Source organism: Pocillopora damicornis, chromosome 2 (assembly GCF_964200805.1).
Source record: "Pocillopora damicornis chromosome 2, jaPocDami1.2, whole genome shotgun sequence".
NCBI classification, from domain to species: domain Eukaryota; kingdom Metazoa; phylum Cnidaria; class Anthozoa; order Scleractinia; family Pocilloporidae; genus Pocillopora; species Pocillopora damicornis.
The window spans coordinates 14,900,566-14,928,328 of NC_142671.1; the positions used below are offsets into that span (position 1 = coordinate 14,900,566).

The window sequence follows — 27,763 nt, forward strand, 5'->3', positions numbered from 1 at the left end:
AATTCACGGTTCTGTCTCATTTAAATCAGTGTCCCGTTTATTCAATTCAAGCTGACAATTTCATGAGAAATTATAATTCGTCAGATCTAATGTGTGCAACGATGATCCATTAAGTTTAATCAATTGGTTACCTAATCTGAACATGTTAAACATACCTACATAGGTTCCTTTATAAGGTTTTGAGGTTAAAATGGCTGTCCAAAGTTCAGAGGATGAGAGGGTAGTTTCTGACACGCAGGTCAATCGGAGTGTGTTGTTGAATCAAACGGGACTTCTTAGACTAACTTGATTTTGTCACGCGCTATTTTGCTTTGGATGCATTAACACATACACTTGATCGCTAGGTTTTTGCTTGAGAGTGGGCTTCACTCACCTTTGATCTAGACTGGCCACTTAAAGCGCAGGTAGCTTAACGTCAAGGCTAACACTCGAACACACTCGAAAAAAGCCCGGGGACCTCAGTCACTTAGAATTCGTTGTCCAGGGGGAGAGGTTTTTGCGAAAGGATAGAAGTTGTAAGTTTGAACATGATAACCACCAGTAATCTCTTTCTAATGAATAATGTTTTCTTTATTTTTCGTACAAGTAAACATAATACTGAATGTTTTTTCATTAGTTTTCGCGCAAGAAAAAGTATTATGATCACTTTTGTAGAAGACAATGTTTATTTGTGCAATCATCAAATATTTTTCACTGGAATTAACCAGTTTGGTGGACCTACCTAGTACATTAAGTACCCATGACTTCCAACTATCATTTCAACAAATTCAGGCTGTGTTCACCACATTTAAAATTACCTTTCGTAGGCTCGTTTGCTTTTTTCATTTGAGCTGCACACTTTTGAATGAGTACACAAGTTTTCACGCCCTGGTAAAACATCACTTAAAGTGGTTTTAAGCACAAGCACCTGTTGTTCTCGAGCTAGTTTTGGGCGCAAACACAAACCCATTGTCTTACGTCCTTTTACAGTTGGAATGTATGCTGCCATTAAGGAATTGTAGAAAATTAAATAAGAGTTAAGCGTGTACTTAAGTAATCCACGAAAAACGTGAACTAAACACACTTATTTCATCCAAGAGCCTATAAAATTCCAAAGAATAGAACACAGGTTGCATTAAATTCATAAACCATAATTGCATAAACGAGTGAATGTAAGTTACTCGTTTATTCCCATATTATTAGACATCACGGGCTATTCTCAACTGAGGAGAAAACACTTCTGTGACAAAAGTTAAAAATACTATGGGAACCAATAACAGCTAAGCTATAGCTAAGGATGACAGCCGTTATCCTTATTGCACTGTACTATTTATGCTATTGAAATTAGAGATTCTATTGTCCCTTATGGAATTGTGTTTCATTAACTTTCTCCGTCCCTGGCACCCATCTTTTAGCTACTATACGGTTAAGAGGGAGATCACACTTTTTGCTGTTAGCGAAGTTAAGCGTAAATTTTGCAGAAAACGTCAAAAGGCAATAATTTCTATTTCTCTCCGTTTGCTTTCAACCGTTCATATATCAGAGTTGTAATATTTTCAAAGAGGGGTTTTTTCCCCGCGGCTGTCATTTAAGGAGTAACGAAAAGTGAACTAAATTAGATCTTGTGCATTTCATGCATTTGTCAGATCTTATTTGTTTCTGTTCGTGCATTTCATGATTTATGGTCCCTCGTGATGCTGTGAGAGGTTTTCAAATTACACTCGAAAAATTCGAGAGATAACGAAAACTTCTAAATAATCACTCGCGCCTATTTGTCACGATATGCACTCGCGTACGTGCGATTTCCTATACTTATACCAAAATCTTATGAATAGTGGATAATGTTTCTCCACTAAAAGTTAACCATACAATTCGTAAAAAAATGGAGTGGTAGACATAAGCAATGAACTTCAAAGTTTCGGAGAACGTGATAGAATAAAAAGTTTAATTTGCATTGGTTTTAACATACTTATTATACATCATGCGCTAGTCTCAATGAGAAAACACTTCTGTAAAACAAAGGGGAAAATAATATGGGAGCCAATAACAGCAAATAAAACCGAAATCTTGAAAGAGAACAAAGCTAAGGATGACAGCCGTTATCCTTATAGCACTATTTACACTATTCAATTTGGAGATCCTAGTGTGCTTTATGGAGGTTTTTTTCATTAACTATCTCCGCCCCTAGCACTGATGTTTTGGATACTATACGACTAAGAGGGAGATCGTCAAAAACTGATTTCGATCAGTCGTTGGAGAAAAGGGCCAATCGTAGATAAAAAATACAACAAATAACGAATAGTTCTCTGAGGAATTTTACAAACAATGCAAAGTGTAAGGTTCCTTTTCAGGTAAAAGTTAGTACCAGCCAAACGAAAACACAATGATATAAAAGTAGTATCTCAAGATGATCTAAGTTAATTGGAATTAGTCATCAGTATTTAGCATAGCTGCCTGCTCGACAAAATGCCGTCATAATTAGAGACGATCAAACTAAAACGAAGCCGCTTTAAATCTGAGTTTAGGTCACTTGGGTCTCAGACGATCGTCTACTTCCCGTTTAAAATTGTCCAAGTGGGAGGCAGGACAGCGTTTTCAAAAAAGACTAATTTTACAAAGTAAATGTCCGAAAAGTGGCCTCTGTATTTAGCTTAATTAAGTTAAAACTGAGTATAATCTAATTCGGTTAGCCCTAATGGTTTACCTCGCTTCCTGCCGCAATATTACTAATTAGTCGGCTCTTCATGCATTATGAACCTTACAAGACACGACAAATTCTCTTTTACAATGAACTCCTCAAAGTCTCTTTGAAAAAAAGTCACTCCCACTAGACTCTCTTGCCAAAGACCTCTTTAACTCTCTCATCATTGATATCAGGTCCATCTTTTGCCAGCGTTTGATAAAAATCTCCAGCATCAAAGGTAGAAAAACATCACCATCAAAAGGAACAGAGACCTCAACAAGCTCTTTGTGCGGCCATGAATGTGGCTGAAGGAGCGACGAATGGATGATCAATTTCACTTTTGTGGGGAATGCGGTGACCAACCTCTCCTTTACAGATTCAAAAAATGAAGTTACTGCTGGAGTGAACCAACCATAGGGACGATCGAAGATGAAAAATACAGCAACTAACGAATATTTATCTGAGGATAAATTTTAAAAAGAACGCAAAATGTAAGTCTCCTCGTTACAAAACTACACCTACGAATTACAGTTGACGATTAAATATTCAGTAACAGATGTAAGACCACAAGTTGATTCATGTTAATGGAAATTATTCCTCTGTATTTATCATGATCGCTTGCTCGAAAAAAAGCGCCTTGACTCATACTACGGTCGATGCCATTAAATTAAACTGAATCAAGCACAGATTTGTTTCCAACCACGACCGATATGAATAAGGAAATTAGTTGTTCCCTCGCCTGAAGAGCAGGCGTTATTCTTAATTATTTTTTTAGCGGGCGGAGACAAACACAAGGTGAAAGCGAGGAGAGCGCGTAGGGTGAGCCGCATGCAAGAGGAGGAGTACGTGACTCGCGCCTCCTCTCGCGCGTGTCTTCCATTTCGTGCTCGCCTCGCGCTTACCTCTCCTTGCCTGGATATGCTGAAAGAACTTCTGTTCTGCATGGTAAATGTTCCTTTGTTTCTGGTGATATATCGATTTATTGATTCTTAGACCATAGTGTTAAGTCTTAAATCCTCAAAGAAACTTTTTAACTTTGGGAAAGGATCTCATGGTGCAAGGTGCAACCATAGTACCGTTCTCGTCTAAGTTTACGGCACTAACAAAGTTCTGCTTATGCCCTCAAGTGTTATAAATCACCAATAAACTATGCACCTACCATAAACTCGTAATGTAGACCACGATGGTCTAGCTTTAGCTTAATTACTACATTTATGTTTGTTTCGTGGTATGCAGACATACCACCTCGGGCGTGTTCTTTTTTGTTAATTTCCGTTTAGACATTTTCACCAACCTTGATTGGATATCCAACTCTGTATGACTTCTGAAGAGGTCGAAATCCATTTTTCCAAGGCCTGGAAACTCATTGCTTAAATAGTGTTTCTGCAATGCATCACAGCTACCTCGCTCTTAGTGTTAAGACCTTTAAAAAACTTTTCAATCCCCTCGGTGTCACAAGTCTCCTCAAAGTCAATGATCAGAACAGCAACACTGCTGTGATAAGATATGGGACGATCATCAGGATTCCTTAATTTCTCCATTTCCTGTAAAAGAAGAGCAGGTCGCAGCGAACTTGTGGCTTGTGATTTTCCTTCTTCAAGCAAATCAATCAGGTCATGTAACTGTAAAGCTTCACAGACTTCTTTGAATAGCTTAACAGGGGTGTCCGGAAACATACCGAGAATTTCACTAACTTTTCCTTTCTGAGAGAAGAACCAAAATCTATCAAGTCCAAATGACTTCCATATTTGTTTAAAAGCAGTTTGATCGTTTTTCAGTCTCCCGTCCAGTTTTCTGATTACTTCCCTGCTGAGATCTTTCCAGCAAAGTTTGTGGTCGTCGCCTGACAAAAAATGAATACCAACATACAAAGAATTCAAAACAAAAAGGGGGTGGCTCTCATTATTATTATCATCATAATCATTATTTTTTTTGTCGAGGATAGTACTGTTCATCGATCAGTCTTACAAGAAATCGAACATAGCAAAGAGTAACTAAGTGAAAGCTCAACACAAACTGATTGATGTAATTCTCCTCAACTTTGGGTTATTGTTAAAATAAAGGTGTTGGTGCTCAACTGATAACAGCTTTTTATTTTAAAATCATTAAGCAAGATCTCGATGGGTGTTATCAAATTGTAAATCAGCAGACCGTGGAGCCTCCGGAACCCGCAAAACTAGCGGAACCAGCGGAACCATTAGATTTTTTTGTAAGAAAAAAAGTAAAAACATAATAAAATAAATGCTAAAAATACCTTAACACTGTTCGAAATTTCGTTTTCGGGTATAAAGAAGATAACGTTAAAAGGAAAATGTGTTTTTCTTGTTACCATCAATCCTTAACGTCCGACCACTGGACACCCAAGCTCACATAGTGAGCCTCTGTGCATATGCAAACATGTTCACGTTGCGCAATGGGTGAAATGTAAGGATTTGCATGGAAATGAACGGCAACGCTGCTTCTTAAAAAGTGGACATAAAAATTGATCCACTGGACTAATTTATTCACAAAACCCTCACAAATTACTTAACATAATTACGTAACATCACGCAAACGGTACAAACATCAACCACAAGTACACGATACAACTGATGAAACGTAAAAACACTCGCGCGTAATTAACGCGTAAACGAAATACATACAGAAAACAATAAGTTTCGCGATAAAAATGCGATGATGTTACTTTACGCTCATGTTCCTCATTACAGTGACATGTACAATGAAAAGGAATTTAACGCCGCTGATTCCAGCTCTCACTCGGGGTAAATGACTGCAGATTGCTTATTAAAGTAAATGGTTTGAACCCAGGAGTATCAGTAGTTTTTGTAGTGTGATCGTCCGGGTGAGTGTAGTTCTGAAAAGAACTGTTGTTGGTGACTGACGTTTCGACTATCTGTGCGATAGTCATCTTCAGAGTCAAGTAAGGAATAGTTGTCAGTCGATGATGTTATAAAGTCTGGTCTGTTGAACGTGATTGGTCTGTTTAGCCGTGATGTGATTGGCTGGAAGACTCATGTAGAGTTTGTTAACAGTCATTGGTCGGTTTCGATCCGTCTGTTGTTTGTCGGTCTGTTTGTCGGTTTGTTACGTCGTTAATGAGTCGTTTGTAAGGTGCTGGTAATTGTTGACATCTGTTGAGAGGCGTCTGTTCTAAGTTAGTGAACCAGCTTTCCAGAGTCAGTCGTTGAAAGTAGTTTGTACTGTAGGTTAAGCATTTAGCAGAGTCCCAGTCGATTCTGTGATTAGTTTGTCGGTGATGTTCAGAAATGTGATTGTTTCTGAACATCGACAAACAGACCGACAAACAACAGACGGATCGAAACCGACCAATGACTGTTAACAAACTCTACATGAGTCTTCCAGCCAATCACATCACGGCTAAACAGACCAATCACGTTCAACAGACCAGACTTTATAACATCATCGACTGACAACTATTCCTTACTTGGCTCTGAAGATGACTATCGCACAGATAGTCGAAACGTCAGTCACCAACAACAGTTCTTTTCAGAACTACACTCACCCGGACGATCACACTACAAAAACTACAGATTGCTTATTATGACATTACATACCCTTTTACGGTGAATGTCGCCACAGTTAAAGTTGGACGTCAAAGACATTTAAAACATACTTTTCTTTGAAACTAATCTTCTTTATACCCAAAAACGTTTTATAGTTTTATATTTTGATTCATTTGTATTCTCTTACTAAAAATATAGAGTTCAGAGGTTCCGGAGTTCCCGCGATCTGCTGATCCACAGTTTAGAAACACCCGATCTTGATCCAGAATCTCGTTAACTCCTAAAGCGCTCATTTAGTTTAATTCCCTTATGAACTAGATATCTTTTCAAGAGACCTGAAGTTCTTCCCACCTCTAACCTTAGAAAATTTCCCTTGTAGGTTACATGTACTGGCGGAGTAACTCAGTGTTTTACGATCCTCCTGAAATGTCACTCTGCTATCTACCAAACACTTTGGGGACTGACATGCCATGAATAAAATAAAATAATTACCAGATATGTCTTGCATTTCTATTTCAGATGCTGCACCAAGTGTTCTTATTCCGCTGTCACTTGTCTCTGTCGTCATGCTGTGTGTTTCGTGGATATTCTGTAAATAATTCTCTAATAACATACGCTTCTCGAAATCCAATTGTGCTTCACCCTCTGAAGCTCGCTCTGGTTAGTTATCAGTTTGTTCAACCTCTCCTTCTCTTACTTTGAAATACAGATTGGAATCAGAATTTCTTCGACGTCTTTCCCTTGGACGTTCGAGAATCTCATATTCTGAAACAGAAAAAAAAATAATAAAGTGAAATAGCTTAAATTGAGGAGTACGATTGGTAGTGATAACACTTAAAAGACCTTTTTAGGAAAGGATTTAAGAGTTTATCAAAATAAGTAGTTGACCTATTTTTTATATATAATTTTGCTTATTTCCAACGACAATTATTTTGGTGACTTGCATATGTCAAGTGGTTGTAAAGGAAGACGGTTTCTCTTTGGTTTATCCAAGCTTTCATATCGTTAGATGTATTTATCATAATTACTATCGTTCTGTTCGTACGGAGAATATGTGACATTTCAGTTAAACTTTGACAACGAACCATATCAAAGGTACGTGTGTACTCAGTTACGTTAGATGAATTTTGACATAATTATAATAATATATTTCAGTTCATCGAAATAACAACAGACTAACTGTTCAAAAAAAGAGGCGTTCAAAAATTCTCCCGTTGTTCCCCCCTTTGCTAAACACGAAGTAACTGGTGATTTTTATTGCTACTGTTCTTGTTGCATCAATGAATTAGCATTAGGCGATTTGCAAAACAAGCAGTGAAAGTAAGCTGTCTGAGGTAAGACAGGTATAAAAAAAAATTTTTGCTTTTCTAATAATGGTTCAAGTTCCAGAATCTATTACTACTGTGCATGTCATTTGACGTTTTTTTCTTCGTACTTATTTTCATGAACCTTTATCAAACGAAAGTTTTGTGATGCATAATGACTTCCTTATATTCTAGGATAACCTGAACACCACGACAGCAGGCTAAAATCGCTAGCTATTCGTGGACCTAAGAAAGAGCGACAAAGTTAACCACGAGCAAACAATGTTCCAATTTGCTTAAGGTTGGTTCTACACCACGCTTGCTTACGGTAAATACGGTATCACTCCCCTATAGCCCCGATTAAGTTAAATTTTAGCAAAGATGCTTCCGCTAGGTTTCACCCAGTTTTCCGGGTGTATAAAATTAAGATTAATGTTCTTGAGCAACCCAGCCATGAGCCCTCAATCCGGACTTCTGTAAACTCTAAAAAGGAGGGGAGGGATGGAGGAACGCTTGAAAATAATCGCTACGAATTAATGAGGAACAGACGCCACTAAACTGCTCGAGAACTCGAAGACGTCAACTGTAACGTAATTGCGACGTTCCGCATGAGTCCACAATAATATGGCGATGACCGATCACCAGGAAACGCGGCGAAGCTCACGACGATTGACTTTGTTAAATTGTCAGTCAATTACAGCGACCTGACCTGGATCATTACGATCACACAGGTCATTAAAAAAAAACCAAAATTTCAGATTTGGCTTTTATGTGTTGTCGACGGTCACTAATCAGCTGATCAATAATTCAGGAGCTTCTTTGGGCCAGCAAACTAACTCAGAAATTTGACTATGGATAAAATTGTTTCAAACAGAAAATGAGCGAATCCAATGGGTTCTTACGTATTATTCAGTTTGCCGATGCAGCACTAGAACTGTCCGAATTAGCCTGGCCAACTAGAAGGTACTTGTAAATTACATTTACACTTTGGCTTGTACAAGGAAACTTTCCCTATACAAGCCACTATTTGCATGGCATATAACTACCTTTTATCATTGCAATCATACCTTGACGAGGTAAAAATAAATTGAAATAGGCTTCGTTATACTCGTGTTCATCAGAACGCGTTTCGCCGAAGAAGTATGGTCAATAATCTGTTTAGTGTTACAAGACAAGATCGCGAAAGAGAAAAGAATACAACACATCATCGCTTTTCAAGTGACGATAAAAGTACTATAGTCCGTACTTGTTTCCCGAAACATTTAACATAATTTCTATGATGGTCCTGTTTCTTGTTTTCTTCGAAGAATTGAACACCAGGACAGCAGGATAACAAATTGTTTAGAAAGTCATGGCCCTGAGAAAGAGCGACAATACTGATCAGCTAACCACGTGCAAACAACTTCCAGTTTGCTTACAAGGTTGGCTTGATATGTACTCTACTCTGCGTCACGTTTCATTCTCTTTCGTTTTCGATTAATCTAACTTCTGACTGAATTTTACTTAAAGAATTGCTTGCGGTATCTTCTACCCCGTTTTCTCCAGGAAGCATTTATTTAACAACATTAACTCGCTACAGTGGAAAAATTGAGGATAGCTTCTCATGTTTGCACAAAATTTATGCTGTATAAAAGATAAACAAGAGAATTTTTAAAAATAAAACCAATTTGTCAGGTTACATCGAAAATGAGCGGAAAAACATCCCTGACTTTTTTGAACCGAGACCGGCGATGAACGAAGGGAATGAAATTATCAGCATGCATTCTTGGTGCTTTAGCATTTGGTTGTAGTGTAAACTATACGAAGCATGCCAGATTGATCTGAAAATATAGAAGATACCATTCTTCTGAGACATTCTTTACTTTTTCAACTGAGTTATACTCTACTCCACACAAAACCCAGCTGATTCCCGAGCTCTATCCCATATAAATGTGTTGTAAAATATAACCTTCATATTGTCCCATAACTGATCCCAGCCAGAGCATAGGATACGTACAAAATGCAGAGTTTTATCAATCCTACCCCTCGGCTCTCTTGCCAGGATAGTCTTCTCCTTTAGTTTCTTTATTTCCTCTCCATGAACTTGTCTTTCAAAGCTCAACTGGTTTTTTGCTTGTGTCAGCTTCATCATGGCAATCTCTCTCTGATTTGAATTGATGTGAAAGAAGGAGTCAGATTTCCTTCGAAACCGCTCTACTTTCAAATCAGGTACTGCTGGAAGGATACAATAAGAAAGAGGATTAAGCTAGGATCAACCAATCTTGCTGGATTGTCAGATACAGCAATCATTGTTCAATACAAGATATCGAGATCACTTCTGGGTAACCGTGCATTCTTTACTTTAAAACAGGCTGAATACTTGTTTCAGTTGAGGATTTGCTTCCTTCCCATGCTGAAAGGGTGACTCTTCCTTTTCCCTTTTTTTATAATTTATAGCTGCAAATGGACTCAGGATCACCTTGATGAAACATGTTTCTCACTGTTTGACCCACATAGGAGGTTAAAAGTCTTAAGACACTTAACGCAAAATTACTGAAATCAAATCCTTCCCCCTCTCCCTCAAAGAATGTTGAATTGTGCTCTATAAACTTGACCAAGACGTGGAGACTGTTTAATTTCACCAACATTGTTCGAGGGGGGAGGGCAGGTTCTATGTAAACGTAAGAATGGTCTGTTAAAATATTTGGATATAGGATGTGTTTTCAACAACTTTCCCAAGGAATTTTAACCCTATCGTAGTAGCTTTTCCCGTTCAACGTTACATTTGTCCAAACTTAAATTCAACACGCATCTGTACATATGTTACCATACCTTGATTTTGCAGAAAATTAAATGACATCACATACTCTTGCTCATCGATGAAAACAGCCACCTCAATGTCTTTCGCATCTGTCAACTGTTTGATGTCATCGGTAACTAGAAATTTTTGAAGACGTCTCTGTAATGTTCCATCTTTGTAGGCGTTCCATAATTCCTTTAGAGCCGCTGGCGTCTCTGCTTGTACTGTGAAGCACAGAGATCCCTCACTGATCTCAACCAGTTTGGTGTATGCAACCAGCACAACTTTGTTGAAGGTCTCCACAAACTCATCAAGAGTTGAGCAGCTACGGAGAGCCATGCCACTACCAACTACCAGGAGAGCACCAGCAATTGTGCGAAAGTTACAAACCATCTTGATCGCTGTTGAAACAAGTCATTTTTGATCTTAAGTAATCACAGTACAGTGTATCTCATCAAAAGAAACATGCAACAAACGCATACCAATTTTTTTAAAAAAACAATTTCTCTGAGATAGAATTGTGCCACAATGCTGCCCCCTCCCCCCTCCACACACTCACCCACTCCACACATACACACACCACATGCAACCACACACACTACTCCAGAAATTTTTTCAATATTAGTTACACAAGAATTACAGCCTTGTTTGAGTTATTTTAAGACATTAAAAATACAATTATATTGACCTATTATGTATACACTCAAAATTATTTGCAGTATGCAAATAGCTTCTTTACATGTGTAGATTTTTTATAATGGTAGGAAATTAATTATTCTGAATCAATAATATTCAAAATTATTTAAGCATCAAGTTAATATTACATTTTAAATATGAGGATAATTTTTGAAAAGTTCTCTTGATTGGACAGTCAAACTTCTCTTCTAAGAACACTTAAAGGAAAGAACATTGTTTTTGAGACAGTTACAGTTTCTAACAGTTTTTCAGTGTGTGTTTGGCAACAAAATTTATCAAAATACAGTATTGATATGCTTTCTTGGGAGAGGGCAAAAATAAACTAGGATGTGATATCAAACCCGCAAGAACAACACTAAACTTCATTTTTGAAAATTATGTTTTCAGCAGTTTACTAGAGAAAGCCATACAAATTTAATTTTCCATGGCTTTGCCTCAGTATATGATGTGTTGAGGTTATTGTAACTGCATGCAAAAAAGGAGTTATAACACATTACACAAACCCTAATCACCTGATCACAAAAAGTCAATGATATAGAGCTTAACTTAGTTTGCAATGTAGTTTTAAAATACCAACTAAGGGCCAAGAATCAGTGTCCAAAGGCAAATTCTGTATAATATTATGTTCACATCAGTCTTCACTGCTAAAACCTAAGTTAGCTGCCAACAGTGTTTGTTTTGTGGAGGAGAATAATAATAGCTTAATTTGAAGCTGGGCAAAACTCACAGATAAAATAATTGACAGTGGTGATAAGTGCTCAGCCTGTACACAATCTTTTGGTTTGTTCTCACAATGCAAATTAATTCAATTGACATGACTGGACTGAAATACTTTTGAACATTGTGTTCAGGTAGCTGAACTAGAGAAAGCTTAAAGTCCAGGTATGAAAATCTTAACAAAAACCCACGAAAATAATAAATATGGCAGATTTTAAAGTCACTGCACCACATTAACAATAGACAACTACAGGCTGAAGGCCATTTGTATATGTCTTTCAAACAAGGCCTAGTGTCCAAACTGGTAACTAAATATCTAACATCATTTAAGCCAATTCCAAAATTGTATACAATGCTATGACTACCACTCCCACCCCACCTCCCCTCCAGACACACACACATACACACACAACCCTAACCTACCAAAAAAATAGCACCATGGGAGTGTATGAAAGAAAGAAGGGAACCTTTGGAATCATGGACATGAGTCTGCTTTTCTTAAATGTAATTGAAAGCTAGAGATTAAATATTACAGCATTATATAGATGGTAGATTTTCCAATCAAGCACAAATCCTAATTAATTCTCTCTCTAAAGCTTCCAGATTAGCACCTTGTCAGCTTAAACTAATTTGTGTAAAACTGCATTTTGAGCAATTGATCTGGGTATGCATAAATGCAGACTAAAGCAAGAATATTACACGCATGGGAAAATAAATATATTTTCAAATTTTGCCAGTACATCAAGCAGAAGCCAAATTTTGAAAGTTTGTGAGCATTGAAAGAATTAAACCATTTGGCACTCCTTTAAAATGGAAAGTTTAGAAGAAAGGTTGGAACTAAGTCATGTATTTTTGCCTGTATCCCTGATTATCATTGTTTCTGACTATTTGGAACTTATATTAGATGGACTGGAGCTTATAGGAGTCGACTTAATTGTTTAGCACACAAAAATAACCTAATAGAACTATGTCGTAAGGCATAACTGGCCAAACACTGATTCCTAAGTACCATTATAAATACCATGTCTAATTATATCTTACATTTCCGTTACTCATATTCTGCATCTGGCCCATGACTGTTTTCCCTAAATAATTATATTTACATGCACAAGAACCTTGCCTTTTTACACCTTACCTCCTGTCAAATCGATAGCACACTGCTTGAATGAAACAATGATGCCGACTGACTGAGCTGAAATTTAAAGGATTCGTGAGGTTATCTAAAGCCATGATGACGAAAGATTCTTAATGCTGGCAACATGGGAACATAAAATTAAAAACCAATATCCAAAACCAATACTATCAAATGAATACATATTTCCTCTTAGCAAGAAATCATATCCTTTGCAATCAATGAAGAAGCTGTAAGCCTTAAATTGAACTTATTGAGCAAAAAGGCACTTCTGGCTTTCAAATTTCCTTCGCTGAATTTCAAAATAAATTAATATAACTAGCATTAATTGGGCACCTTTTCTCTTGTTCTCAAACTCTTCCACCTCCTTGAGCATGGATCGCTTTTTCAACTGATTCAAAATCTCTTTCAAAGTTCCTAACCGGTCGATTCCAAGGTTACCCTGTTTCTCAAGTTCTTTAAATAATTCGAGTGCATTTGTGATCTTGCCTTTACTGTCTTCTGAGATCTGCTCTCTGCACATAAAAACCAATCTTCTTAAATAGTTTACGCCAATTTTCGTACCTATCCTAAATATAAGGTCACTATATTCCAGTTTAGACATATTTTCTGAATATATGGGTCTTCTGTAGCGCGAAGATGATGCAGAGTTTGCCTAATGCTTGTTCGCCGACCAACATGGCGGACACAGGCGGAAGAATTGTGACTTAAAAGTGTTGCATGACTAGCCACCAGCTCGCGTGACGTTCGAAAACCAATGATGTGCGAACGTCACGCGAGCTACCAGACCCTTACCCTGATTAATAAATGTGGTAGGGTCTAAGTACCTGAAGAGACATTTATCAAGATATCTGTGATAAAAAAACTCTCGAAATCTCTTTCATTTTAGCCCTTGAAAGAGGAATTTGGGTCAATCGTTCAAATGTTCGTTCTTTTCAGTGATTTGTATTCAATGCCCGAACTTACAAAATTATTATCCTCTGGAAGACGTCACTGGAATGACACACCATCAGCAAAGAGGCATTAGCAACATCTTAAGAACGTAATCATACAGAATCAGAATCAAGATCAGTTTGCCTGGAATCGAAATTAAGGGCGATACATCCTGTGTGCTCATCCATTAAAAGGTAACTCCATAATTCGTAAAAAATAACGAAGGGGTGGTAGACACAAACAATCAATTTCAAAGTTTTGGAGAACGTGATTGCTTAAGAAGTTTAATCGTCATTGGCTAATATATTGCTTATTAGCTATCAGGGGCTATTCTCATGGAGAAAACACTTCTGTGAAACAAAGTCAAAAATACCATGGGAGCCAATAACAGCTAATCTATAGCTAAGGATGATAGCCGTTATCCTCATAGCACTATTTACACTATTGAAGTTAGAGATCCTACTGTGACTTATGGAGTTGTTTTTCATTAACTTTCTCCGCCCCTAGCGCTAATGTTTTAGATACTACACGGTTAAGAAGGAGATCACACCTTTTTGCTATTAGCGAAGTTAAGCGAAAATTTTGCAGAAAACGTCAAAAGGCAAGAATTTTTGTCTCTTTCCGTCTGCTTTCAGCCGCTTATATATCAGAGTTGTAATATTTTCAAGAGCTTTTTTTCCGTAGCTGTCATTTAAGGAGTAAAAGAAAAGTGAATTAAATCAGATCTGGTGCTTTTTATAAGGTTAAGTTCTCTGATAATAAATTTTACTAACAAACAATGCAAAGTGTAAGCTTCCTCATGAGGTAAACGTCAGTACAAGCCAAAGCAACACAATAATAAACATAATAGTATCCCGAGATGATCTTAGTTAACTGGAATTATTTCTAAGTATTAAGCATAGCTGCCTTTTCGACAAAATGACGTCATTATTAGAGACGATCAAACTAATAATCCGATCAAACTAAAACGAAACCCCTTTAAATCTGAGTTTGGGTCACTTGGGTCTCAGACAATCGTCTATTTCCTATATAAACTATTCCAATTAGGAAGCAGGATGGTGTTTTAAAAAAAGATTGATTTTACAACGTGAACGTCTGAAAAGTGGCCTCTGGAATTTGTTTAATTCAGTTAAAACCGAGCATAATTTTACTCGGCTAGCTTGATGGTCTACCTCGCTTTCCGCCCAAAATTTCTAATTAGTCGACTCTTCATGCATTGAGAACCTTAAAAGACACGACAGATTCTCCTTTATAGTAGATATTACCGTGACTTTTTCTCTTGTAAAATAAAGAGAAGAGCCTCTATTTGCCATACGCTTTTCTGCTAAAGACCTTTTTAATTCTCTCATCACTGATATCAGGTCCATCGTTTTCCAGCGTCTGGTAAAAATCTCCAGCATCGAAGTTAGGAAACCATCACCTCTAAAACTAGCAGACACGTCAACAAGCTCTTCGTGCAGCCATGTGCTTGCCATCTGAGACTTAGGATGGATGATCAATTTCACTTTTCTGGGAAATGAAATGACAAACCTCTCCTTTACAGAGTCAGATATTGATATCACTGCTTGGCGGCACGGTGGAAAGTCAACTTCGTCAAGAGGGAGTATGAAAAATACACCAAATAACGAAAAATAAGTCTCCTGGTTACAAAATCACAATTAAAAATTACAGTTAACAATTAAAGATTTAGTAATTAACATAAGACCACAAGTTGATCGATGTTAATGGGAATTATTTCTCAGTATTTATCATGACCATTTGGTCGAAAAAAAAAGCGTCTTGAATCGTTTTGACTGTGGTCATTACCATTAAATTAAACTGAATCAAGCACAGATTTGTTTTCAACCATGAGCGACTTGAATTAGGAAATTAATTATTCCTTCGCCTGAAAAGCAGGCGTCATTCTTAAATACTTTCCAGCGAGCAGAGAAAAACACAACGTGAAAGCGAGGAGAGCGCGTAGGGTTAGTCGCACGCGAGAGAAGGAGTACGTGACTCGCTCCTCCTCTTGCGCGTGTCTTCCATTTCGTGCTCGTCTCGCACTTAGCTCTCCTTGCCTGAATACACTGTAAGGACCTCTGTTCTGCATGGAAGATATTCCCTTGTTCCTGGTGATTTTTATCGAATCCTAGACCATAGTATTAAGTCCTAAATCCTCAAAGAAACTTGTTAGCTTTTCGGCGAGGATCTCCTAGTGCAAAGTGCAACCATAATACCGTTCTCGTCTACATTTATGGCACCAACAAAGATTGCGTTGATGCCCTCAAGTGTTGTAAATCACCAATAAATTATGCACCTACCATAAACCTGTAATGAAGACCACGCAGGTCTAGCTTTAGCTCAACTATTATATTGGCGTCAGTTTCGTGGTATGCAGACATACCACCACGACCGCGTTCTCTTTTATTTTAATTTCCGTTTATACATTTTCATCAACCTTGATTGGATATTCAACTTTGTATGACTTCTGAAGAAGTCGATCTCAATTTGTTCATCTCCCTCTCGAAGTTCTCCTCCGCATCCTTCAGCATATTTCCGAAGCGATTTTCCCCCAATAAATGCAAGCGTTTCAAACTCACTATGTTAGCTTCTTTAAGAAAGTTTCTGCAGCTCATCACAGCTACCTCGCTCTTATTGTTAAGACCTTTAAAAAACCTTTCAACCCCCTCAGTTTCGCTAGTCTGCCCACCGTCAATAAGCAGAACAGCAACACTGCTGTGATAAGATATGGGACGATCATCAGGATTCCTTAATTTCTCTATTTCCTGTAAACGAAGAGCAGGTCCCAACGATCTTGTGGCTCGTGGTTTTTCTTCTTCAAACAAATCAATAAGGTCATATAACTGTAGAGCTTCAAAGACTTCCTTTAATAGCTTAACAGGTGTGCCCGGAAACATACCGAGAATTCCACTAAATCCGCTTGTCCGAGAGTAGATCAGTGGAGTATCCATTCCAAATGACTGATGTATTTGTTTCAAAGCAGTTTCATCGTTTTTCAGTCTTCCCTCCAGTTTTCGGATGACTTCCTTGCTGGGATCTTTGCATTAAAGATTATGGTCGCCGCCTGACGAAAGATAAACAATACCAACATAAGGATTTAAAAAAAAAGGAGGGAGACTGTCATTATTATTATTATTATCATTATCATTATTTTTTTTTATCAAGGATGGCACTGTTCAGTTCTACGCGAAATCGAACATGGCAAAGAGTAACGAAGCCAAAGCTCAACACAAGCTGATGGATGTAATTCTCCTCTACTTTTAGTTGTTGTTAAATAGAGGTATTAGTTCTCAGCTGATATCACTTCTTTACCTTAAAATCATTAAGCAAGATCTCGATGGGTGTTGCTAAACTGTGGATCAGCAGACCGTGGAACCTCCAGGACCTCCAGAACCAGGGGAACCATTAGTTTTTTGTAAAAATAAGTAATAATGAAATAAAATAAATGCTAAAAGTACCTTAGCACTGTTCGAAATTTCGTTTTCGGGTATAAAGTAGATAACGTTAAAAGAGAAATGTGGTTTTTTGTGAACTACCTTGACTTCCAACCACAGGAAACCCACGCTTACACAGTAAGCCTCCGTGAATATGCAAATATGTTAATGTTGCGCAATGAGTGAAATGTAAGGATTTGAATGGAAATGAAAATTCGCGCTCTCAACCCTTTAAAAGATCTGGACTAGTTTTGAATAACGATAAATTTATCCCATACAAGTGGTTGTTCTTTTGCATCGTGTGAATTTTTTGGGCTGATATAGGGAAATTTAGTTCTTATTTAGTTCATCTGCTTAGCCCTCTACACAATCCTTTCCAAGGTATACCTGTGAGTAACGCCAACCAAACGAATCCACTGGAAGCAAAACGATGAGAATTCGCGATTACGGACACCCTTATCACCGCAAATTCTACAAGCACGTAACCGAAGTCACGCGTAATTTCGTGTTTATCATTTGTTTAAAAACATCAAACACCTATGATACTAAACAAGTGTAAGAAAATACATACAAGAGAACGAAAACTTACAAATAAATGAAACTCGCAATAAAGAAAAATATTTACCTTAACGGTGCATAGATTTACAGGCAAAAAACGACGACGTTCCTTCTTAAAAAGAGGACAAAAAACTGATCCACAAGACTAAGTTTATACACAAAACCTGGCAAATTACTTGACACAATTACTTAACATCTCATAAACGTTACAAACATCCACCACAAGTACACGATACAACTAATGAAACGTAAACACACTCGCAGGGAATTAACGCGTAAACAGAATACACACAGGAAACAATATGACAATAAGTTTCTCGATAACAGTGCATCACAGGCGATGATGTCACTTTACGCTTGTGTTCCTCATTCCAGAGTCATGTACAATGAAACGAATTTAAGGCCGTTTATTCTAGCTTAAAGGTTTGCTGAGAGCCTCCGGATGAGGCGTTACTCGGATATCGTAGTACCCAAACCGCTGGAGCCTTCAAATTACGGTTCAATGATTAAAACTCGGGGTAGGTGACGTTTGATTGCTCGTTAACATTACATACTCTTTTACGGTGAACGTCACCACAGTTAAAGTTGGACGTCAAGAACATTTAAAACATGCTTTTCTTTCAAACTAAACATCTTCAAACCCAAAAGCGAACTTTCAAACAGTGTTAAGATCTTATAGTTTTATACTTTATTTCATTACTATTCTTTCACAAAAAATATAGGGTTCCGCAGGTTCCGTTGGTTCCGCGGTCTGCTGATCTGCGGTTTAGTAACACCCGATCTCGATCCAGAATATCGTTAATTCCTAAAGCGCTCATTTATTTCAATTCTGACATAGTTTGAAGCTACACTGGTTTGCAGATTTAATGAATGTAACCGAAGAAGTTACAATTCATAGACCCAACGTTTCGACACTCCTGTCTAGTGCCTTCATCAGGGGTGATCTAAACGCTGCAACAAGAGGTCCTTTTATATGATCACTAATTAGCGGCCTTTTTTCTGACGAGGTATAAATAGGCGTCAGGAAGCAGACCGCCATCGTCACGATTTAAAGGAGCGTGGGCGGAGTTAATGTGCCAAGCCTCCAAACAAAGGCGCTGGTTGCATAAGTAATAACTCTCAAAAAGGATCCGGACAGGCTCGTATTATCTGCTGACAAGGGTAATTGTGTTGTGGTTATGGACAAACAGCAATATCACGACAAAGCTTTGTCTCTGCTCAATGACAAGAGTACGTATGCTGTCTTAAACTCTGATCCAACCAGTAAAACTCAAAGAAAGTTAAACAAAATGTTGCTTGATTTGAAAAAAGCTGGCAGAATTAGTGACTCTACGTACAAAATGTTATACAGTAGTGGCGGCTTATGTCCACGTTTTTATGGCTTACCTAAAATTCATAAACCTGGAATTCCTTTGAGACCCATTGTCTCTTTTGTTAATTCTCCTACTTATGCAATTTCTGGTTATCTTGCGAGAATTTTGTCGCCTGTTGTTGGGAATACTGATTACACTGTCAAAAATTCCTGCGAATTTACGGATTTCATAAGAGATAAAACTCTTGACGCTTGTGAAGAATTAGTATCTTTCGACGTTGTTTCGCTCTTCACTAAAATCCCAGTTGATCTTGCCGTTAAGGTTGCGGAGGAAAGACTCAGAGAAGATGCTTCCCTAGGACAAAGAACTTCTTTGCCTGTGGAGGATATTATTCATCTGCTGTCTTTTTGCCTCAAAACCACGCAATTTACATATAACGGCACATACTATCAACAAGTTTTTGGTACAGCTATGGGTTCGCCTGTTTCTGCTGTCATTGCTAACATGGTAATGGAAGACGTGGAACAAAGGGCCTTAGCCACTTCACCGGTTAAACCCTTTTTCTGGAAACGATATGTCGATGATGTTATTTCTGCGGTATCCGGAAATGAAGCGGAGCGCCTCTTGTCGCATTTGAATTCAGTAGAGCCGTCGATCCAATTCACCCTTGAACGTGAAAAGGATAGACATTTGCCCTTTCTTGATTTAAATGTGTCTAGAGGGGTTCAGGGTAATTTAGAGACAAGTGTCTATCGTAAACCCACCCACACCGACAAATACCTCGCTTTCGATTCTCACCATCCTATTTGCCATAAAAAGTCTGTAGCCAAAACTTTACTTAGGAGGGCTGATAGTCTACCATCATCACTCGATTCGAAGGCTGAGGAGAGGAAATATGTTTCCAATGTCCTAAAGGCAAATGGCTATACAAAAACTTTTCTCCGTAACTGCCAAAAACCAGTTACAAATAGTAACGCTCTTGATGAAAGGGAACCAGCGACTGGTTTTGCTGTTATTCCTTACATACAGGGTGTTACTGAACCCATCAAGAGAATTTTGAATAGCCACAACGTTAAAGTTGCTCAAAAACCTTTTCAGACTTTGGGGCATATTTTCGCCAAACCCAAGGATCCTGTCACGAAAGAACAACGAACCGACGCCATTTATTCTATTCCTTGCAATGACTGTGATAACGAATACATCGGACAGACCAAACGCCAGTTTGGTACACGGTTAAAAGAGCACCAAAAAGCGGTTTTTCTTTGCAAAAAGGAAAATTCAGCTTTATCGGAGCATACTTGCCTAACCAACCATACAATTGGGTGGGATAATTCTAAAATTATCACTACTAATCGGCGTTACCACCAGCGCCTTTGTTTGGAGGCTTGGCACATTAACTCCGCCCACGCTCCTTTAAATCGTGACGATGGCGGTCTGCTTCCTGACGCCTATTTACACCTCGTCAGAAAAAAGGCCGCTAATTAGTGATCATATAAAAGGACCTCTTGTTGCAGCGTTTAGATCACCCCTGATGAAGGCACTAGACAGGAGTGTCGAAACGTTGGGTCTATGAATTGTAACTTCTTCGGTTACATTCATTAAATCTGCAAACCAGTGTAGCTTCAAACTATGTCTGATTGTCCACCTGGTTGCCGTGTGAAGTTAATATATTTTATTTCAATTCTCTTGTAAATTAAATATCTTGTCGAGAAACCTGAAGTTCTTCCCACCTCTAACCTCAGAAAAGCTCCGCTGTAGGTTACATGTACTGGCGGAGTAACTCAGTGTTTTACGATCCTGCTGAAATGTCACTCTGCTATCTACCAAACACTTTGGGAACTGACATGCCGTGACTAAAATGAAATAATTACCAGATATGTCTTCCATTTCTATCTCAGATGTTGCACCATGTGTTCTTATTCCGCTGTCACTTGTCTCTGTCGTCATGCTGTGTGTTTCATGGATATTCTGTAAATAATTCTCTACTAACATACGCTTCTCGAAATCCAATTGTGCTCCACCCTCTGAAGCTCGCTCTGGTTGGTTTTCAGTTTGTTCAACCTCCTCTTCTCTTGCTTTGCAATACAGATTGGAATCAGAATTTCTTCGACGTCTCCTCTTAGACGTTCGAGAATCTCATATTCTGAAACAGAAAAAAAAAAAACAATGAAGTGAAATAGCTTAAATTGAGGAGTACGATTGGTAATGATTACACTTGAAAGACCTTTTTAGGAAAGGATTTAAGAGTTTATTAAAATAAATAATTGACCTACATTTTATCTATAATTTTGCTTCTTTCCAACGACAATTTTTTTGGTGACCTGCTTATGGCAAGTGGATATGAAGGGAGAGGGTCTCTCTTTGGTCTAACCAGGCTTTTCATTTTAATAGATGTATTTATCATAATTACTATCGTTCGGTTCGTATGGAGAATGTGTGACATTTCAGTTAAACATTGACAACGAACCATTGTTTCAGTTCATCGAAATAACAACAGACTAACTGTTCAAAAAAAGAGGCGTTCAAAAATTCTCCCGTTGTTCCCCCCCTTTGCTAAACACGAAGAAACTGGTGATTTTTATTGCTACTGTTCTTGTTGCCTCAATGAATTAGCATTAGGCGATTTGCAAAACAAGCAGTGAAAGTAAGCTGTCTGAGGTAAGACAGGTATAAAACAAAATTTTGCTTCTCTAATAATGGTTCAAGTTCCAGAATCTATTACTACTGTGCATGTCATTTGACGTTTTTTTCTTCGTACTTATTTTCATGAACCTTTATCAAACGAAAGTTGATGCATAATGACTTCCTTATTTCTAGGATAAACTGAACACCACGACAGCAGGCTAAAATCACTAGCTATTCGTGGACCTAAGAAAGAGCGACAACACTTAAAATTTAACCACGAGCAAACAATGTTCCACTTAAGGTTGGTTCTACACCACGCTTGCTTACGGTAACAACGGTATCACTCACCTATAGCCCCGATTAAGTTAACTTTTATTTGAATTTGGTTAACAAAGATGCTTCCGCTATGTTTCATCCGGTTTTCCGGGTGTATAAAATTACGATTAACGTTCTTGAGCAACCCAGCAATGAGCTCCCAATCCAGGCTTCTGTAAACTCTAAAAAGTAGGGGAGGGATGGAGGAACGCTTGAAAATAATCGCTACGAATTAATGAGGAACAGACGCCACCAAACTGCTCCAGATCTCAAAGACCTCAACTGTAACGTAATTGCGACGTCCCGCATGAGTCTACAATAATATGACGATGACCGTTGACTTTGTTAAATTGTCAGTCAATTACAGCTACCTGGCCTGGATCATTACGATCACACAGGTCATTAGAAAAAATTCGAAATTTCATATTTGTTTTTTATGTGTTGTCGACGGTCACTAATCAGCTGATCAATAATTTAGGAGCTTCTTTGGGCCAGCAAACTAACTCAGAAATTTGATTATGGATAACATTGTTTCAAACAGAAAATGAGTGAATCCAATCGGCTCTTACGTATCATTCAGTTTGTCGATGCAGCGCTAGAACTGCCCGAATTAGCCTGGCCAATTAGAAGGCACTTATAAATTACATTTACATTTTGGCTTGTACGAGGAAACTTTCCCTATACAAGCCACTATTTGTATGGCATATAACTACCTTTTATCATTGCAATCATACCTTGACGAGGTGAAAATAAATTGAAATAGGCTTCGTTATACTCGTGTTCATCAGAACGCGTTTCACCGAAGAAGTATGGTCAATAATCTGTTTAGTGTTACAAGACAAGATCGCGAAAGAGAAAAGAATACAACACATCATCACTTATCAAGTGACGATAAAAGTACTATAGTCCGTGCTTATTTCCCGAACCATTTAACATATTTTCTATGATGGTCCTGTCTCTTGTTTTCTTCGAAAAATTGAACACCAAGACAGCAGGATAACAAATTGTTTAGAAAGTCATGGTCCTGAGAAAGAGCGACAGCACTGATCAGCTAACCACGTGCAAACAACTTTCCAGTTTGCTTATAAGGTTGGTTCTATATGTACTCTACTCTGCGTCACGTTTCATTCTCTTTCGTTTTCGATTAATCTAACTTCTGACTGAATTCAACTTAAAGAACTGCTTGCGGTATCTTCTGCCCCTTTTTCTCCAGGAAGCATTTATTTAACAACATTAACTCGTTACAATGGAAAAATTGAGGATAGCTTCTCATGTTTGCACAAAATGCCATACAATTTGCACAAAATTTATGCTCTATAAAAGATAAACGAGAATTATCAAAAATAAAACCAATTTGTTAGGTTGCATCGAAAATGAGCGGAAAAACATCCCTGACTTCTTTGAACCGAAACCGGCGATGAACGAAGGAATGAAATTATCAGAATGCATTCTTGGTGCTTTGGCATTTGGTCGTAGTATAAACTATACGAAGCATGCCAGATTGATCTGAAAATATAAAAGATGCCATTCTTCTGAGACACTCTTTACTTTTTCAATTGAGTTATACTCTACTTCACACAAAACCCAGCTGATTCCCGGGCTCTATCCCATATAAATGTGTTTTAAAATATAACCTTCACATTGTCCCGTAACTGATCCCAGCCAGAGCATAGGATACCTACAAAAGGTAGAGTTTAATCAATCCTACCCCTTGGTTCTCTTGCCAGGATAATCTTCTCCTTGAGTTTCTTTATTTCCTCTCCATGAACTTGTCTTTCAAAGCTCAACTGGATTTCTGCCTGTGTCAGCTTCATCATAGCAATCTCTCTCTGATTTGAATTGATGTGAAAGAAGGAGTCAGATTTCCTTCGAAACCGCTCTTCTTTCGAATCAGGCACTGCTGGAAGGATACAATAAGAAAGAGGATTGAGTTAGGATCAACTAATCTTGCTGGATTGTCAGATGCAGCAATCATTGTTCAATGTAAGATAACGACATCGTTTCTGGGTAACAGTATGTTCTTTTTAAAACAGGCCGATTACTTGTTTCAGTTGAGGATTAGCTTCCAGTGTTGAAAGGGTGAGTCTTACTTTTCCCTCTTTTATATAATTCATAGCTGCAAACGGAATCAGCATCACCTTGATGAAACGTGTTCCATATTGTTTGACCAACAAAGGAGGGAAACTTAACGCAAAATTACTAATATCAAATCCTTCACCCTCCCCCCCAAAGAATGTCGAATTTGTGTGCTCTGTAAACTTGACTAAGACGTGGTGACTGTTAAGTTTTAACGACATCGTTCGAGGGGGAAGGGGAAGTTCTGTGTACACGCAAGAATTGGTCTTTTTGAATATTTGGATATAGCATATGTTTTCAACAACTTTTCCCAGGAATGTTAACTCTATTGTAGTAGCTTTTCTCGTCCAATATTCTGTCCAAGCTTAAATTCAACACGCATCTGTACATATGTTACCATACCTTGATTTTGCAGAAAATTAAATGATGTCATATACTCTTGTTCATCAATGAAAATAGCCACCTCAATGTCTTCTGCATCTGTCAACTGTTTGATGTCATCGGTCACTAGAAATTTTTGAAGACGTCTCTGCAATGTTCCATCTTTGTAGATGTCCCAGACTCCTAGACTCCTTTAGAGCTGCTGGCGTCTCTGCTCGTACTGTGAAGCACAGAGATCCCTCACTGATCTCAACCAGTTTGGTGTATGCAGGCAACACAACTTTGTTAAAGATCTCCACAAACTCATCAAGAGTTGAGCATTTATAGATAGCCATGCCGGCACTAACTACCACGAGAGCACCACCAATTTTGCGAAACTTACAAACCATCTTGATCGCTATTGAAACAAGTAATTTTTGATATTACTTAATCACAATATATCATTGAAAGAAACATTGCAACAGACATATAGCAAATTTTTCCAAAACATTTCCTCCGAGATAGAATTGCACTACAATGCTGCCCCCTCCCCCCTCCACATACTCACCCACCCACCCACTCTCAGCACGCAACATGCATTCACACACATACACACATACACGCATACACACACTAATCCAGTGATTTTTACAATATCAGTCACTCAAGGATGACAGCCCTGCTTGAGTGATTTTAAGACATTAAAAATACAATTATATTGACTAATTATATAAACTCTCAAAATTATTTGTGGTATACAAGTAGCTTCTTTACAACTGCATATTTTTTTATATGAGTAAGAAATTAATTACTGTAGTCTGAATTAATCATATTCAAAATTATTCAAGCATCAAGTTAAGACTACATTTTAAATATGAGGATATATGATTGGACAGTCAAACTTCTCTTTTAAGAACATTAAGGGAAAGAATTTTGTTTTTGAGATAGTTACAGTTTCTAACAGTTTTTCAGTGTATATCTAGAAACAAAATTAATCAAAAAAAGTAGGGATGGTAAGTTTTGAGCTTGGTGAAGAATTAATGTCCTCAGAATTAGTCCTCATGGGGACTCAGAATTTTTCTTTGTCCCACGCTCGTGACAAGACGAAAAAACATCTTTCTTAATTCTTCACTGAGCTCAAAACTTACCATCCCTACTTTTCTGTCAAAAACATGACGTTATCAACATTGCTGATCCTAGCAGTATGCGGGATGCGTGTCATTAGAATTACGTTATAGACCTTGCTCACCGAAGAGTCTTTGTGGCTCATTGGTAGAGCATCGGAGTGCAAATCCAAAGGTCTGGGGTTCGATTCCTCATGGGACTCAGAATTTTTCTTTGTCCCGCACTCAGTTGTGACAAGACAAAAAACATCTTTCTTAAAATTAATCAATATACAGTATTGATATGCTTTCTTGTAAGAGGGCAGAAATAAACTAGGATGTAATATTCAACCCACAAGAACAACACTAAAAAGCCATACAAATTTAATTTTGCATGGCTTTGCCTCTGTAAATGATGTGTTCAGGTTTTTGTAACTGTATGCAAAACAGGAGTTTGCAAATAGAATAAGGAAGATGGTAAGTTCTGAGCCTCAGACCTACAGATTCCACACTCCAATGCCCTACCACTATTAGCCACAAGGATTCTACAGTAAGCGAGGTCTATTATGAAGTTCATGTGACATCATGTGTCCTGCATACTGCTAGAATTGTAGTAACACATTACAAAAACTCTAATCACCTGATTACTATAGTGTCAGTAAAATAGAACTTAACTTTATTAACTTATTGTAGTTGCACAATACAAACTATTAGGGCCAAGAATCAGTATCCAAAGGCAATTTTGTATGGTATTTTGTTCATATTAGTTTTCACCTCTATGTCTTACTATATGTATTAGAACTATTTGCAAATACTGGTACTAAAAACTTAGTCAGCAACCAATAGTGTTTTGTGGAGGAGAATAATAATTGTTTAATTTAAAGCTGGGCAAAATTCACAGATAAAATAATTAACAGTGGTGATAAGAGTTCCAGCCTGTACACAATCTTTTGGTTTTGTTCTCACAATGCAAATGAATTCATGTGACATGACTGGAATGCTTTTGAACATTGTGAAATGCCAGGTGTAAAAATCTTAACAAAAATCTGTTGAAAACAATTAATCTGGCAGATTTTGAAGTCACCTCATCACATTAACAGTAGTCAACTACAGGCTGAAGGCCATTTGTGTATAAATTTCAAACAAGACCTCTGGACAAAAGTCTGCTTTTCTTAAATATAATTTTCCAGTTGTGATTGAAAGCTAATGACAACATTATAGTATTACATAGATGGCAAATTTTCCACAAGCATAAATCCTAATTAATTCTCTCTCTATAGCTTCCAGATGAGTGCCTTGTCAGGTTGAACTAATTTGTGTTAGTATGGGCAAATAAATATATTTTCAAATTTTGTCAGTACACCAAGCAGAAGCCAAATTTTGAAAGTTTGTGAGCATTGAAAGAATTAAACTATTTGGTACTCCTTTAAAATGGAAAGTTTAGTAGAGAGGTTGGAACTAAGTCATGCATTTTTGCCTGTACCCCTGATTATCATTGTTTCTGGCTACTTGGAACTTATATAGATGAACTGGGGCTTAAAAGAGTCTACTTTATTGTGAAGCAGACAAAAATACTCTAATAAAACTGTTCTGTAATGCATAACTGGCCAAACACTGATTCTAACACCATTATAAATACTATCTAATTTTATCTTGCATTTCTTTTATTCATATTCAGCATCTGGCCTATGCCTGCTTACCCTAAATATTTTACATGCACAAGAACCCTGCCTTTTCACACCTTACCTCCTTTAAAAGTGACAGCGGCCTGCTTAAATGATGAGATCTGCCATCTGCACATAAAAACCAATCTTCCCAATTGGTTTACGCCAATTTTCGTACTTATCTCAAATACAAGGTTATTATACTCGATTTCAGACATATTTTCTGAATATATGGGTCTTCTGTAGCGCGAAGATGATACAAGCTTTCACTTGTACTGGTTGGCCGACCAACATGGCGGACACGGGCGGAAGAATTGCGACTGAAAGTGCTTCATGACTAACCACCAGCTCGCGTGACGTTCGAAAACCGACAGTGTGCGAACGTCACGCAAGCTACTTAGCCCTGAAACCTATTTGGTTAAGGTGGATGGGGTCTAAGTACCTGAAGAGACATTTATTAAGATAACTGTGATAAAAAACTCTCGACATTACTTTCATTTTAGTTCTTGAAAGAGGAATTTGAGTCAATCGTTCAGAAGTTCGTTCTTTGTTGTGATTTGTACCCAAT

General features: G+C 37.8%; 2 pseudogenes across 2 annotated transcripts; both read right to left on the bottom strand.

Moving 5' to 3' along the window:
- Positions 1 to 556: 556 nt before the first annotated feature.
- Positions 557 to 16,809, bottom strand: LOC149050015 (uncharacterized; annotated as a pseudogene). The gene is made up of 7 exons (XR_016182430.1): positions 13,151 to 16,809; positions 12,818 to 12,874; positions 10,302 to 10,670; positions 9,513 to 9,704; positions 6,679 to 6,951; positions 4,038 to 4,505; positions 557 to 3,122 (listed from the first exon to the last, which is right to left on the bottom strand). The product of XR_016182430.1 is annotated as an uncharacterized LOC149050015 (transcript).
- Positions 16,810 to 20,196: 3,387 nt separating this feature from the next.
- Positions 20,197 to 27,515, bottom strand: LOC149050016 (uncharacterized; annotated as a pseudogene). The gene is made up of 4 exons (XR_016183680.1): positions 27,278 to 27,515; positions 24,471 to 24,846; positions 23,701 to 23,892; positions 20,197 to 21,195 (listed from the first exon to the last, which is right to left on the bottom strand). The product of XR_016183680.1 is annotated as an uncharacterized LOC149050016 (transcript).
- Between the last annotated feature and the right edge of the window lie 248 nt (positions 27,516 to 27,763).